At 37.6% G+C, this 15,987-nt stretch overlaps 1 long non-coding RNA gene and 1 pseudogene across 1 annotated transcript in view; both read right to left on the minus strand.

The window, feature by feature from the left end:
• The window catches only part of LOC111742229, a 197,091-nt gene that overhangs the window by 78,737 nt on the left and 102,367 nt on the right, over positions 1 to 15,987 (minus strand). Inside the window, exon 2 of the long non-coding RNA XR_002781233.1 lies at positions 11,384 to 11,488. This is a non-coding gene — a long non-coding RNA (uncharacterized LOC111742229). The remainder of the gene's footprint in view (positions 1 to 11,383; positions 11,489 to 15,987) is intronic.
• Positions 2,789 to 2,907, minus strand: LOC111742253 (annotated as a pseudogene).

The following is a 15,987-nucleotide window of genomic DNA, read 5'->3' on the forward strand; positions in this document are numbered from 1 at the left end:
CCTCATTGCTAAAACCCTCAAGTGCCCTCCTTCGTTCTCTTCAAAAAATTATGTCTACTTCATTCAATTCATTTCAGCAGCCTTAATTTCTTAAATGGTTTCTGAATTTGCCGTTTGAGAAAGAATGCCCTGTGTATGTAAGAAATAGGATAGTAAAGAAAATGACAGAAGCAAGATACCTTGATTCAGTTGGTGTGTCCACTAAATGTAGCAGTTTCCCATGTAATTTATGGCCAATATGTGAGACAACTGGTACATTGGACCACACTGCTTCTTCTAGAGAACTGTGCTGTGCTTTGTTCCATTCCTCTTCTCATTTCTTTGATTCTAAAATCTCTGACTTCATTTCTTGGTCTGATGTTTTTCCTCCTAGTCCTTTACCTTATTGATGAGTAAAAGCCACCTCTGCCTGCCCTGGATTAGTCAATTCAGAATTCTAACTAAACTCTTTTTGTGTTTCAAACTCTTACCCCATTTATCCTCAAAGCTTAAGATGACAGGTCTCCCCAAAAAGAAATGACCTTCACACACCATAGAGTCCAGTACTCCCCAAACTGAGGATTGGGATGTTTGGGCAATTTCTTTGCCCCACTCTAGATTCATCTAACTGCATGATTTTTTGAGGATCACTTTTCATCTTTGGTTTATTTTTTAAAGAAATAGCAAACAAGATGTACTATCACATGGAAAGAAAGATCAGAAATCCAAATTTAAAATAGGCATTAGAAAAAATAAAATCAAATTCCTTCTACTTTACAAATAAAGAAACTATTATGGTATTAGCGATACTTAAGATTTTTGGTCATCACCACTGAGAATCTAATGAATCTATAAACTCATTAGAAGATAATGTATGTACATTAAATTTCAAGGACCTTAGAGACCTACTAAAGCCCATGTCCTCAGATTATGAAACTTGTATAAGGTTGTGTATCCCCCAAACTCAGTGCAATTGGTGTATGGATCATTCATTTTGGTTGTTTGTATAGAATTCAACGTAATTATCATATATTCATCTTATATTTTTCTCTAGTCTTTCCAGCCACAACATTTCATTAATATTTATAGAAAACATACACAGAAACAAACACTGGAAGGAAACGTGTCAGAACATAAGCCACATTAAACAAATAATTAAGTATCTGTGACTTGCAACAATTTGAGGTTATTTTATGAGTTTCTATAAGAGATTGTATTAAGTTAAACAGGCTGTTATTTTTATAGGTTTTATGTAAATTTATTTGCCAAACAGAGAAGTTTTACACCACAAAGAATCCTCATATTTAATATATGAATATAGTCTTCTTACTTAATATCTCAGTAAAAATGAGGAGAAATAGCTTTGTGAATTCGACTTCTCATCCAGATAAAAGAGTCTCGGGTTATTCTCTATGTCAAATTGATAAACTACAAACTGGAAAAAGAAATCAACCCCTTCTCTCAAGTGATGAATGATCATGCATATGAAATGTTGTTATAAATGTACTATATCGTGAAATAAAGCTATTATAATTAATCAGGAAAGTATAACAGATCTGTTGAAGATAGATAAGGAAAAACTTGGGCTAGAAAACTCCCAAATTAAAACCCAACAAAGTGAGGTGTAAAATGAGGTTTCAAACATAAATGTTTTCAGATGGGTTAATATCCTCCTATAAAAAATCCTATTAAAATCTACAATAAGAATATATAATATGCTTCATCAAGACTGACGGACTTCAACCAAGAATTGCAGGAGGAGTCTGTAGGACAAATAAATGAGTATATATCATCATGTCATAAATCTAATGAATGAACCCATGAATGTGTTTCTCTTGTTATACTCAACGAAAGAGCCAGAAGATGCTAAGACTTCAGGCATTAGCAGTGATAAAGAATTTGTCTAAGCACCTCATGAGCTAGAGTCAAGGTCTAGGTACATTTCTGTCTGGTCAGAGAGCTGGTTATAAAAATTCATGGGCCTACCCAAGGCCCATAGATGTATTGGCTTTATGTATTTGTGCTTGATGCTTTTTAGTGTCAGAGAAAATTTACTATAATCCTTGACCTGAACACGAGTAAAAGATCAATTGTCCAGGATTAAAATGGAAATAGTGATACTAAAGAAGGTAAATTTATGAAGGATTATGTCATCAATTTAAAGTTGGAATCTTAAGAAAAAGTTCTATTCCCAGCTTTGAGATAATTCACTGAATGGCTTTGGGGAACTTCTAGACTCAAAGGAGGAAGAGGGGTCATATATTCTACTTCTGGTACTTTCTATTGTACATGAGAGAACCTTAACACAAATGAGTTTATGCTACAAAGGGGGTGTGAATGTTTCACAAAGAGTAGTCATAAAAAAGAAAGTAAGGGAAGTAGGTCATCAGACACAGCTAGAACCGGACATTGAAACAATATTGGCATGAGTCATTTGTTATACTCATTCTACTTACTGCTCAGAGAAAGCAATTAATAGCCCAGTCAAAAAATAAATAATTTTATTCTAAAGAGAAAGCAAAAAAGAAAAGCTATGGCTCAAATGTGTCCCAGGATCAAGTAGAAAACAAAGATGGGTGGGCCGAATGACTTTGAAAATCCCATCCAGACCTAAGAAACTACAATATTCTGAAAGTTTTAAAATTATCCAGAATATGTTTATTCATATTCAAATAAATTGGATTTATTTATTTATTTATCTATCTATCTATCTATTTATTTATTTATTTTTAGGTGAGGCAACCCTTGGTTGACCTTATAGATTGCAAGGACCTTGTCAGCTTACAATGCCTTATTTTTTATTTTTTTACACCTATTGCACCTGGTCTTCCTAGGTGGTCTTCCATTCAAGTACTAACCAGGCCTGACCCTGCTTAGCTTCTGAGATCAGATGGGATTGGGCTTGTGCAGGGTAGCATGGCCGTAGACTGGTTCTATTTACTAACAGTAAGATTACTTGTGTGTCTCAGTTTATATAAAATAAATATTTAAGAAACAGTAATAATAAGTTGGATAATAGCATTATTTGTGGGCATAGTGTCCTGGGTTCAGATTCCATGAAACAATCCATTGTGTGAACTTACATAATACATTTCCTTTCTGATCCTTGGTTTTCTAATTTCAAAAATGAGAATAAGAATGCTTACATCAGAATTCTTAGAAGATTAAAGGAGTTCATGCCTAAAAAAAAAATCTTACTCCCTAACCTGGCATATAGAGGGAACTCAAATATTATTATTACTATCGCTGCTGCCGCTATTGCTATCACTACTATTACTTCTACCACAATAGTAATTTGGGCACCTTCTGACATACAGCTACCATATTCACCATTTCATAAGACTAAATGTGTAATAGCAGGAAAATATTACATATTGATTGATGAATATTATTACCCTCTCTCATTGATTAAATTATAGCTCTGAGTTCTTACAGTCAAATATCTCTGTTTCTTGCCCTTTCTCCACTCATTTTTTTTTTCATGATTCAATGTAAATTAACTCATGTAGAGAAAGCAGCATGGCATGGGAAAGTGTGTTTGTCTTTAAAATAAATGTCACACTTTGAATACCAATTCCTAATATGTCAGTAGGAAAGATAATCCCCATTTAAGGAGTACTTTCAATTTTCCCATTTGTTCTCAAGTATAATCCTGGGAGAGGGCTATGATTAATGTCACTACTTCATAAATACGACAGCTAAAGATATAAATGGTGTGTCTGTCCACCTTCTGAATTCTCAGTAAGCAATATAGCCAAAAGGTGATTGTGAGCCTTTGGACCACAAATGCTGCTCTTCCCACTATATTCTCTCCTGTGCTAGTTAATCAAGAGTTACTATATTCACAATTCACCTCAACTCACTTAATTACACATAAAGGGTTTAGTCAATGCCCTCATAGGAGTTGGACAATTCTCTTTCTTTCCTCTTGAAAGTTTCTCAAGAACACAAATTGAGGCTCCGGTTTCATTGAGAAAGGAGTTAGAGATTACTAAAGTGCAACAGCGAGATTTCTGGAGATGGAAAGCCGAGGGGGATTTAAGGTTTTAAGGAGTCTTGATGAAAACGGTTTAGAAAAATGGGAGACCTAGAGGATTTTCCTTAGGTGAGAGCACGGGGCAGTCCTACGACTCCCTTGGTGACTTAGAATTAAGGTTTCAATGTTAGTGTGTGAAGCTGAAGCAGATTAGGGAAGAGTAGTCATTCTCAATTTTACAAAGCCTTACAGCTTATAATATGCAAATGAAATTCAAATGGAAAATATTGATTTATACATTCTTTCAAGTATTCTGTGTATCTTGTGGGCTATAGGATTAAAATAAATACCAGGGCTTGGATTTCCCCTTCTGCCATTCTGAGACAATGATTTATTGATCCTTACTGCTTCACAAATAGGCTAAAATAGAGGTTAAGGCCTGGAAAAAGACAGGAGAAGGATGTCTAAAGTCTGATCATGCCATAATTGATATTTTCTCATCACGATGTGTTGGTCTTCTCCTTAACAGATGGCTTTACTTTATTATTATTACTATTTTTAAATGATAAATAGTTCCCTCTAGCTGGGTGCACTCAATTTGGAGAAGAATATTTGATTTTTTTTTTCAGGAATTACCATGTTTCTTAAGAGCTTACTGAAGTGCTACTAATGTCCTGAAGCAGAGAGCATGTATATTAATTCTGCAAATTTCTTCTCTTACACATATTTGGTACTTTTGGATGTGTATATATGTCACGCTTTGAAATGCAAGCTGCACAGCTTTCAAGAGCAAAATCATCCATTTCAAAATATTCGTTGTTTTTTTTTTCTATTATAAAGCTCATCTTGGGACCTTGGATAAGACTATTTTCTTTTTATTACCATGGATGTCTTAGGAATTGAATCAGTTTGATATATAGTTTGTTTTCCCCAGGTCATACCTGCCTGGTGTTTTGAAATGAGAAAAACGAACAAACAAACAAACAAACAAAACAGTTTTTCTATTTCTTTGACTCCTGTTTCTATGCATTAGTGTGAACAGTGGGGCAACCACCAAACTCTCCCTAATTTACACCTGGAAGTCTTCTTGTAAGATGGGGAGACCGGCTGTGTTTTTACAATAGCAAGGAAGTGGACCGTGGGCACTTCTACTGTCACTTTTTAAGGATGATATTATCTTTGGGATAATACACATATCTACAATTCATTGAGGGGGGAGGGTTCTGTTGATTTCTAAATAAAAAGCATAGAGAGGCCTTGGTGCCTGTGTCATCGCCTCTCCATTCAGACCATCATCTCCACAATCTTGCCATGAGAACGAATTCTCCCCATAAGCCACAACCTTTCACCTCTGGATGTCTTGCCTCTACTCAGAACACTCCTCCCCTGCCTCTTTATTATTTCATTCTTGATCATTCTTATCTTAGCTCTAAAGTTGTTTCTTCCAGAGGCTTCTTCAGTTCCCCTAGACGTGGTCCCTGTACTCTCCCTTGCAAGACTCTGATCGCCACTGTAAATGTCTGCTTAATTATTTCCATTTCTGGATGATGAACACTTTAAAGGCAGAGTATGATGCCACCTGCCTTTGTATTCTCTGTGCTCAGCACAGCGCTAGCAATGTCGTAAGCGCATGACGCATATGTGTTGAATAATTACACTAATGAGCTTCTTACTCCAGGTCACTGAAATTTGATTGCACAAATTTTTTTTTGCCAAAAAATGATTTCAGACTGTTAAATTTACTAAAAGACTTATTCATAAAGGCAGAAAGATTATTAAGGCCTACCAAAAGTAAAGTACCGCCCCTTCCCCCCCCAAAAAATCATACACAGGAGAATTAAGAATGGGATACATAAAAGATTGAGCTAATCCTTTTTTTTTCCTAAATATAGTACCACAGAACATATGTGTGAGGGGCAATTATTTCCTCACATGCTAAGAGGAATTCAGCAAAATTCTCTGATGGAGCTATTTACCTAAAACACCCCAGGACCATTCTGTCCTGAGAAAGATAGCCTGTGACAAGTGCAACTTCTATGTGTGTGATTGTTTTTTCCCTAAGGACAGAGTCCCCTAGCCTTCCAGCCTTTCCAATTCCTGGTGGAATTTCTGATACTCTTGTCAATGAAGCCAACATAGCCATTAAGCCTCTCTGGAGATGTGTAAATAGAAATTGTATTTGAGCACACAGCTCCACATACATATGAACTGAAGAAGCTGTTGAGGGAGTGGATGTATAAATATAAATACTAAAGCTCTCTGGGAATGCTCCTGAAGCATCTCTCAGCCCTTTAACTTTAGGTAGCGTGCAAAAGTTTCTGTGTAAAAAGTAGAAAGTGCTACTCAAAGTCAGCATCTTAACCACCTTGCTCTCTCAGTGGTAAAGCTGAACTCTCTCAGCAAACCATCCTACCTTGGGATCAGCAGTCATACAATTCAAGAGTTCTCTGGAGACCTTGGCAGGACAGCCAATGCTGACCCAGCCACGACAGGAATCCAGAGCCGGCTATAGACTCTCAGTGGGAAACACAACCTCATTAAAGCCAGTTGTGAGATTAGAACAAGAAAATCAGATCAGAATATAAAGAGAACACCTTTTAATGCAAAAATGGATTTTCATTGCTTGAAAAGGGAGTATAATACTATTTATAATACTAATAGATGCTTGCGGTTTTTAAAAGAAATAACCTAAAGAAAGCAAAGAAACTTCTCTATAAATGTAAAGTTTGACAAACTCTAAGTAAGCCATGTCAGAGGAACAGCAGAACACATGAGACCTCTGAATAATGTGTGACATTGGTCTAGACAATGGACCAGGAGAACTTCTTGGTTCAACCCTTCTCATCTGCCACAGAGAGCAATTTACAGACTTTCTACCCTGGGCAATGTGTTCTGATATAGTGTGAAGAAACTAAACACAATTGACTAAGGGAAAAAAATATAAGAAGATAATTTATTCTGAAAGTGGGAGGGGAGATCCAATCTTAGAGGCTGAAACAACAACTGAATTGATGGGTCGCATTTAAGGAGCTTTTATTATTTGCCTGTTTCTGTGTTAAGCACTTCATGTGCATTAGCTCATTTTTATCTTGAAGAAGCAAAGACCTTCTCAATCGGTCATAAAGAGACTCCCTGTCTCGCCATAGGTGTGTCAGAGGGAGAGACGCTGCTGCTACTCTGTTGGATGACATGGGGACAGGGGCCTCTGGTGTGCAGCTTAGGCAGGATCCTGGATGAGCCACTTCCATCTCACAATAGCTGCTGGGTCTTCCTTTTCATATGGTTCAGAGGGTAGGACAGAACCTACGTCGTGATGCTGCGTTTTTTTACTAAGGCCTGGTAACATGCTCTTTTTAGGAAAGTGTACTATTCGACACTGCATTTAGCATGGCTTTGCTCCAGAACTCTAGGGGTCTATATTGTAAATCTCCATTTTGAGTTCTTCATAAATTCCACATGGTACCTAGACACTTTCAATGAGGTAGGTCATATGGTACAAGTAGCAGGGCTGCTTGAACTGTAGCCTAACCCTGCTTCACAGCTTTCTGTGGTCTGGCCTCCCTCAAAGTTTGCAGCCTTTGGGTCATCTGGTTTATGGGGTGCTATGATTTCCTTAGGAGTAAAATTTGTTGCTTCTAAAACCTGAAGGGCCCTAGGAGTTTTGCTTCCTTTGTAATGGAAGGAGATGAAGATGTAATAATGTGTTCTTTCTTTTGGAGCAATGTCCTAGCACACCACAAATTATTGAACTCCTAAAAATGTCCCTGATGTGAAATGCTCTTAAATCTTTGGAAAGTTAACTGCCTTCTCTCTGGAGCAAATATGCATTACTAAGTTATCTAATATATTGTCATTTCTTGAACATCCAATAAATAGTACAAGGTCATTAATACGATGCACCAGTGTAGTGTTCTGGGCACAGTCAGATGGCCAAGGTCTCTTTGGACTATATTATGACAGAGGGTAATAAAGATAGCATAGCCCTCAGGGAAGACTATAAATTAATTCTATTGTTCATTTCATATGAATGAGAGCAGTTTGTTTCTGAGCTTCCTTTCTGACAGGTATGGAGAAGGACACATGCTCTAGATTAATGAATACATGAATACTGAGTTCAAATTAATGTTTTAGCAAAGAAACTACACATCACCACTTCAAATAGGGTTGAGGCTACTACTTGGTCGAGTTTGTGGTAGTCCACTAATATTTTTCCAGAATGCATCTGGCTTGTATAGGGGCCAGACTGGTGGAGTGAAATAGAGAGAGAACGGGAAGCACCACTGCTGGATCCCTCAACTCATTCAGGATGGCTCTAATTTCTACCACCCTGCTCTCTGTTTTGTTTGCATTTTCTATCTTAACTGGGGGTAAGGGTCAGTGTAAGTAAGAGACTGTTACTAAAATATCCTTCTATCATATAGCTCTTACCCCAGAGTACAAGGAACAAATCTGGGAGTTGGGCTGGATTCAAGTTTCCTGTTTGAATATACTCACATCCTAGGTGTACGGTTACCTGGGCACATGGCAGTCTGTCCCTTTGAAGTAATTCTGAGAGTACCGTAACTATGTACATCTGCCGTAGTATTATGAGAACCCTTTATCCTGGAGACCTAGCCTTTTCTTCATCTGAAGAGTTCAGGATGAGGTATCTGGCTTGGGTCTAGAAAGTGGGCAAGGAATTACGCCTTTTTATTGGGGATGTTTCCTGCCATCTCCTAACTATTCATAGTTGTTTTACTTGTATAGAATAACTAATACTATTGTTGACTAACAGTTGGCCTTTCTTAGAGGTATTGAACCTATTAACCATCTTATTAAACATACTCTCTCAGGTCCAACTCCTGTGAGTGCAACGCCAGTATTGCTGCTAATTATAATTGTCTTCTTTCCCCCTGACTCCTGAATGCCATGACATCAGTTCTGTTATGTCAGGGCTCTATCATCCCGTTGCTCTCAGTTCCAAAGCTACATCTTCTAGTGTCTCTCTTACCAGCTGGTGATGCTGGTGCCCCTCTCCTCGGCCCACTTATTATTGCCTTGGCACCGAAGATCTAGCTAGTTTGAATCTTGAAACTTTTGTGGAGCTCTGCTATTCTTGTTATTAAATATGAGGCTTGTTCCTAGGCTTTTTATGCTCTGTGCATATAAGAAATTAGAGTCACTGTAATGTAGCTAGAGTCTTCTGTCATTCAAGTCTGTCATTTAATTGCTAATTAATTACTCTCAGCCTTTCATTTTCTTTTTGCCAGTCACCAACTGCCCTTGCTTATTACTGCTTGCAGTGACAGAGAAAACATTTTTCCTAGACTGCTATTAACTAATCTAATTTAAAATATGCTTGCTGGCTTGTGCTGAGTCAATAGTTCCAATTTTGGCTTGCAAACACAGTCATATCCTTAAGCATCTAGTAAAATATTCTGCTGTCCCCAGGACATATCCGTCATTGTTCTAGATGTCAAAATGAGAGAGCATGAAAATGTAGCTCTTACAAATGATTATTAATTTCAGATAAAATGAAGCAAAATACATTCATGGACTTTCAATATTTCTTATTTTCTATCAGAGAGTGAATTTTTTTCATATAAAATGTTCTTCACAACTGCTCCTTGGTGTCATCCTCAAATCCATCAGCTGGCACCATTCCCCACATACATTCCAGCCATACAGGAAGCTGCACCTTTCTTCCTCACCTCTGAGTTATCTGTGCCCTTCCCTACCTAGAAGGCTCAGTCCTCCTTCCTAAATTGTATTTTGTCTTGATAATCATTTTGTGATATATACAGATATAAAATCACATTGTACGGCTTAAACTCATGCAATGTTAAATGTCAATTACATGTCAGTAAAACTGGAAAAAAAAAAACCCAAATAAAACATTGTGGGATCTACCACTATTATGTTTCATAATAGAAAAGGAATGAATTTGAACAACAGAAAAGGAAAAGGACAAAATCTCAGAATAAAGGAGTCTCATAAAGTATTTAAAAGAATAAAATTTAAAAATAAAAATAAAACAAGAATCAACACAGTTGACTTGTGCACAAACACGAAACTCTTTTGTTGTTGAGACAGGAGAGGGGTTGCTGAGTTCCCAAGAGACCAGCGTGACATGATTGTGGCTTAGGACCCGCAGACTTGGGTTTGAGATTTCACTCTACCATCAACAAACTATACGGCACTGGTCAAACTGCAAATCTCTTTAAGCCTCATTTTCCCATCTTTAAAACTGGCATAACAAGACAAAATCCTTTCCCTCGTTTTCTTTCCCAAGAAAAAAGGAGGAGAAAGGTAACCCTGAGAAAGAAGAGTTGCAGGAGAGTGGATGGTTAAAAGATAAAACCCATTGAAATAACCAAGACTTCAATCAAAACTAAATGAGGACATTTTACTAGCCAGAATTTTACCCTGAAAAAGGAAAAAAAAAAAAAAAATCAACTCTTAATCTAATCAATTTTGTATAAATTAAAAAGGCACTTACAGTTTACTTCTTATAAGGCAATTTGCATATTTCTGATTGCAAAAGGAGAGAGATTTTTCCTCCATAAGATGATCTCAAGGTAATAAGTGTTACTTAAAACAACAGCTAAGTGTTGATTTAGTTTCACAACAGTTATACATTTGCATTTCCCTTATTTATTGCTTATAAGAACAATAAGCAATAAATAAATAAAGAGCCACAAATGGAGTTGAGGAAATGAAGATTTTCAGAGGTTCTGTAATTGGTCCACTCTTAAACTATGAGGAGATAACAGAAAAGAACCTGATCTAAGGCCTGTGCTTTTACCTTCTCTCCTATAACATCTTGAAGAGAGAGAGTATTTGTCTCTATGACTTGGCTATGAGGAATTCTTCCCAAAATGAGACACTTGATGTGAAAGGAAAAAGCACAAACTCTGGAACCGGAAACACCCGAGTCTGAACACCAGCTACACAGTGTCCTGGGGACCTGGAGTAATTGACTCACCCTCTCAGAACCTAAATTCCTTCAACTGTAAAATAAGGATAAAAACACTGGCCTTGAAAATTTGTATATGGATTATATATTAATTTGTGGAAACTAACCCATTACCTGGCAACATATTCAGTGATTTGCAAATAAAACAGTTATTTTTACTACATTATTATGAATGTAACTATTCTATTTACTATGAATAATGACACAAGGGTGTCATTATTCTGATGGATCTGTTTTTTCCACTCTTCCGCGACATAGTGGTATAAAAGTGCCTAGCGGACACTCAGGTACCACCACTACTACTACTACTACTAGCAATAACAGCCCATACACGTGGCACTTACTTCATGCCAGTCATTTGTTTTAAATGTTATACACACATTTAAGTCACAACAACCCTAGGAAGTAGGTGATATTATCTCGTTCATGTTACAGATGATCAATTATAGCAAAAAAGAATTAAATTAACATACCTAAGCCACATAGTTGGGAGGGAATGAAGCCAGGACTTGAAGATCATTCTGCTCTGGATCATGAGCTGTCAACCACACTTCTGCTGCCAAAGGTGACCTTAGGAACTGCAACAGAGACAATGCAAGAAGAGAAGAAGAATGACATTGTGACACTTTTGCATGAAATCGACTATTTTCTTACAAGTAAGACAAAGCAAAAAACAAACACAAAACTAACAGAGAATCAATGTCGTATTGCTCAGCCTTTCATTATCAAAGTTCTGTATTCTCTCCTCATATTTGGTCAGTATTTTCTGTGAGTAGTAATAGCAGAAAATATATAAACAAACATATTTGACCTCAGCAGATTTTCCCTTAGTTTGATAATTAATTGTACAACCATATAACTAACCCACATTAACATAGTCTCAATAATCAAAATCATAATCTTCATTCTATGTCTTTGAAAAAGGTGACGAGTATGCCCATTTCTACATAAGGAAGCTCAGTCTTGGTTAGTTTTGACTTCTAAGTCAACCTGCTCTCTGACTCTAAGATCCACACATTTTCTTTTAGAAAGTACAACAGCTATGTACTGTGACTGTATACCTGACTGTGCTGGGTACTGGGCAGATGGAGATAAATAAGACACAGCACAGCCCCAACCTTGAGTGTCCTCCTCACAAACCCAAGAAGATGTACAACCACGCAATACAATTCTCTAATGTTTGAAAGCGTGCCATCTGGTAAGAATCTGGAATGAGGATGAGATGGTAGAGGGACAAGAAAGTTCTGAATAAGGACTCAACAATGGTTTTATATAGAAGGCACAGGGACTCTGTCACCAAGCCTCCATCTCTGAGGCCTCCAACACTGACACTTTTCTGTAAAACAGCCAACTTCTTCCCTGGGCTTCAGAGTGCACAGATAAAATGTGTCTTTACAATATATTTTGTTTTGGTATGTAAGCGCTAAGTAAACGTTGGTGGAATACCAACACCCTGATACACTGTCCACCTTTGAGCGATGGTGCTGTGCAGGCAAAAAGATATGCAGAACATGAAGAAATATTTTGTTACCTCCTTGATTCAACTGCATTACAATCACAATGTATCCTTTAAATTGCTGCAATCTGTCAGATTAAGAAATGACAAAAACACATTTCACTTTATTCTTGACTAAAAAACAATTCAATGACACAGTCTTGGAATTGGGTAATGAATCATTAATTTCTAATGACCCAGGGGCAATAAAATCTCTCTTCTGACACATGTGGTGCTGCCTTGTTGAAGTTTAATGGACCAGTAATTGACCGAATTATGGGGTGCTTCTCATCACCCTTAGACTTGACCCAGCACATACACAGCAAAAGTTTTCCCCATAAGGTGCATTTAAATAAACAGAAGTCTCAAGCAAGAAGAAGCATCGTAGTGAGGTACAGCATCTACTGGGAAAACGAGCACCATGTCTAGTCTTAACCAAGTTAGAAAAATGAGAAGGGAGACAGCAACCTGGGCGGTGACAGCCACACAGAATCCAATGTCGGCACACTGCTTTATCTAGGATGGCAACTTGATTCTTCAGAATACAAACACACATTCTTTCCAGTAGTTACCGATGGTTGAAATTTATCTATAATTATTTTATTTCTTCCTCTAGTTCTTGATTACCCTGTGTGTGGATGACTTTAGCAATAAGTGGTTAATAATAGACCATGAAGCAGGAAAAGGAGGTTAAAGTCAAGATACTTAATTCTCAGACAGGATTCTCAGTTTCTGTAAAATCACTCTGCAAATAGTGATGCTATAGGGATACCTGGAATGTGGAACATTCCAATGAGCTTCGGAGTCCAGTAGGCCTGGGTTTAAAACCCAGCTCAGCTACCCTGAGCAAACGTTTTCTGTACCTCAGCTAATTTCTTTGTAAAATGCAGTTGCAGAGTCAGTGGGAACTTTGACTGGGACTAATAGATCTGCAAGCCTCAGCTCAATATTTTCCACTGCTTCAGTGAAAGGAACTCAGTAAACAGTACTGTTCTCCCCTGGGCTAACACTTAGCAGTGGAGATGGGTTTATATTGAACTATCTACTCTTTTAACCAATGCACCAAAAAGATAAACGGATGACTAAGTGCTATCCCAACTTCAGAATTTTGTTTTCAAAATCCACACATGGCATATTTTGTCAAATGCTTTCTGTTAAAGACCCTTAAAACTTTGATAGTCTAGAACATGCGTCAAGCATCCTGAATCGCTAATGACAAAAGGCAAATGTGAAAAACTAGTGAAAACTAAGGGGTCTGACTTCGGTTTTGGATCCTCACCAGATGTTCAAGGAAAGCCAAATGCTTTCAGCACTGGTCACACCTGCTTAATTGGCAATGATAAGAATCTTAGATAACGAAAGAGGAATTAAGTAGCTACAGATAAATGACCCGAAAAGGCTTAATGATGCTATACCAAACAGAGAGGAACAGAATGCAATCTAGGAACATGATTGCAAGTAGAACTGCAGGTTAATGACCTTGTTTTTAGAACTTAATGGGGCACGCACGGTCCCAGATTGGAAGTAAATGAATGATAGGATATAAATGTCTATCCTGGCATTTCATAAATAAATTATTATAACACTAATTGCACAGAAATCACCTTTCTTTAATATGATCCTTATTCAACACCTGGCTCTTTCCTAAACTGGCATCAGCATAAGTAGTTGACTCAGCTAAAATAGTCATAAATAAAGCCAGATACTTTTATTTTTTTAGGGTAATAGTTGCTGGGCACACTAATTATGTACAAAAGGATTTGTTGTTGTCGATGATGCTTTGTTTGGTTTTGCTTGTGCATTTACAAGAGGAAACTAGCACTATAATGGGTTGGGAAAGCCTGAGGCCCTGTTGCTCTGTGGGAAACACCATCAGTTCTGACTTGATCCTCTCTCTGGGATGGTGATTGTTGCTAGGGCTTTAAGGAAACTTTCAGGTCATCTGGTTTCACGTTTCACCTTTTCCTTGGTACTAGGTAGATGCCTTCCTGGGCAGAAATGCCGCAACTGTGAGCTTTGCTCTGGCTTTGCGTAAACCTCCACCAGTTTTATTTGGGGGGCAGATATATTTGGGTGTCCTTCCTTTGTGCTCCCAGCTTTCCTATGTGTGTGCAGCTCTCTCATAGTGCTTTTCTCACCACATTTCCTGCTTCTGGGGCAACCTGAGTCCAGTACCATGATCCTCTTTGCAGGATCATATACCTGCATATACTTGGAATATAGTAAGTGCTCTGGAAATATTGCTTAAACAAAGGGAAGGAAATCAAATCTGCTACTGCTTAGGCCAATCACTGAAAGCTAATATGCATTTATTCACTTAACCAACAAATACTTATTTAGCATCTCCTTTGTGTAATAATCCCCAAGAATAAAAAGCAAGTATTTAAGATATAATTTCTCCTTTCAAAAAATTAAAGAATCACCTAATGTTTTTTTTTTTTTAAAGGAATACAATAGTAAAACCAACCAATGAACAAAAACACTATTTTCTAGGTGTTGAATTAAATATTCAGATGTTACTCCTCATCAGAGCCCTAAGACATAATATACTATTATTACCTCATTTTACTAATGAGAAAACTGAGGCACAGATTAGAAAACATTATAACTCTTTCTCTACAGGCAAGTGATGGACCAGGTTTAAATATAGGCCAAATAGCTCCGAAGTGTATACATATACATATAAATTACATATACAAGTACGCACCATATGATACTGTCAAAGGCTCAGAAACAGCCAAAGTAAAACCAGTGAATCACTGAAGTAGTGATTAGTAAAAACTTATTGTGCATACACCATAACGACAGTTTGCAAACTCATTCCAAAACATGGAATGAGGCTCGGGGGCATATTGTTACAAAGCTTACACAGTGAGAAAGCAGCGAATGTTTATCCCTCGCAGTGATTGGTTACGGTGTTAGCATTTTCAGTGGTTACCTTATCTTGGCCTTGGGAAACAGTTTAAGTTTTACTTATGATTTCCGGAGGCATAGGCGAGACATAACCAAGGTCAAGTTAGTACTGCAAAATAAGCTAAATCGAGCCTTGCTTGTATGTCTACACCATTCTGCCTGCTCAGGGAACCTTCAGTGGAGGGAATATCCATTTGTTTTTGGTTTCAACAACTGTGAAAAAATAAATGCTATAAATTCAAAGGAGGGAAAGTGATTGATCATCAAAAATTAGAGAAAGTTTCATAGGAGAGAAAGATGGTGAGCTAAGCCTTTAAAGTTTGAGAAGCTTTACATGGGCAAAGAGGAACCACTGAGTGGGGCAGAGTGAGAAAAATCAGCATGGATGTCTGAGTGGACACGAGGTAGCAGGAGGAGGGGCCTCAGGTAAACTGCAGCCAGAGATAAGGCTGGAAAGGAAACTGTGAAAGTCTTTGACTGCCAAGTAAAAGTATTCAGAGATCTTGCTATCCAGGCACCTGACAGATTCTGTCCTTTACAGAACCCTATGAGGCTCCTCTGAGCCCTGGACCAGGCCTTAACCTTGGCCTGTAAAAACCTTGAACCTTGAACCAACACTAACAGAGTTTCTAACAGCTCAAGGCCATATCCCCAGGATGATCCTAGCCC

This window comes from Pteropus vampyrus, unplaced genomic scaffold, assembly GCF_000151845.1.
Source record: "Pteropus vampyrus isolate Shadow unplaced genomic scaffold, Pvam_2.0 Scaffold89, whole genome shotgun sequence".
NCBI lineage: Eukaryota > Metazoa > Chordata > Mammalia > Chiroptera > Pteropodidae > Pteropus > Pteropus vampyrus.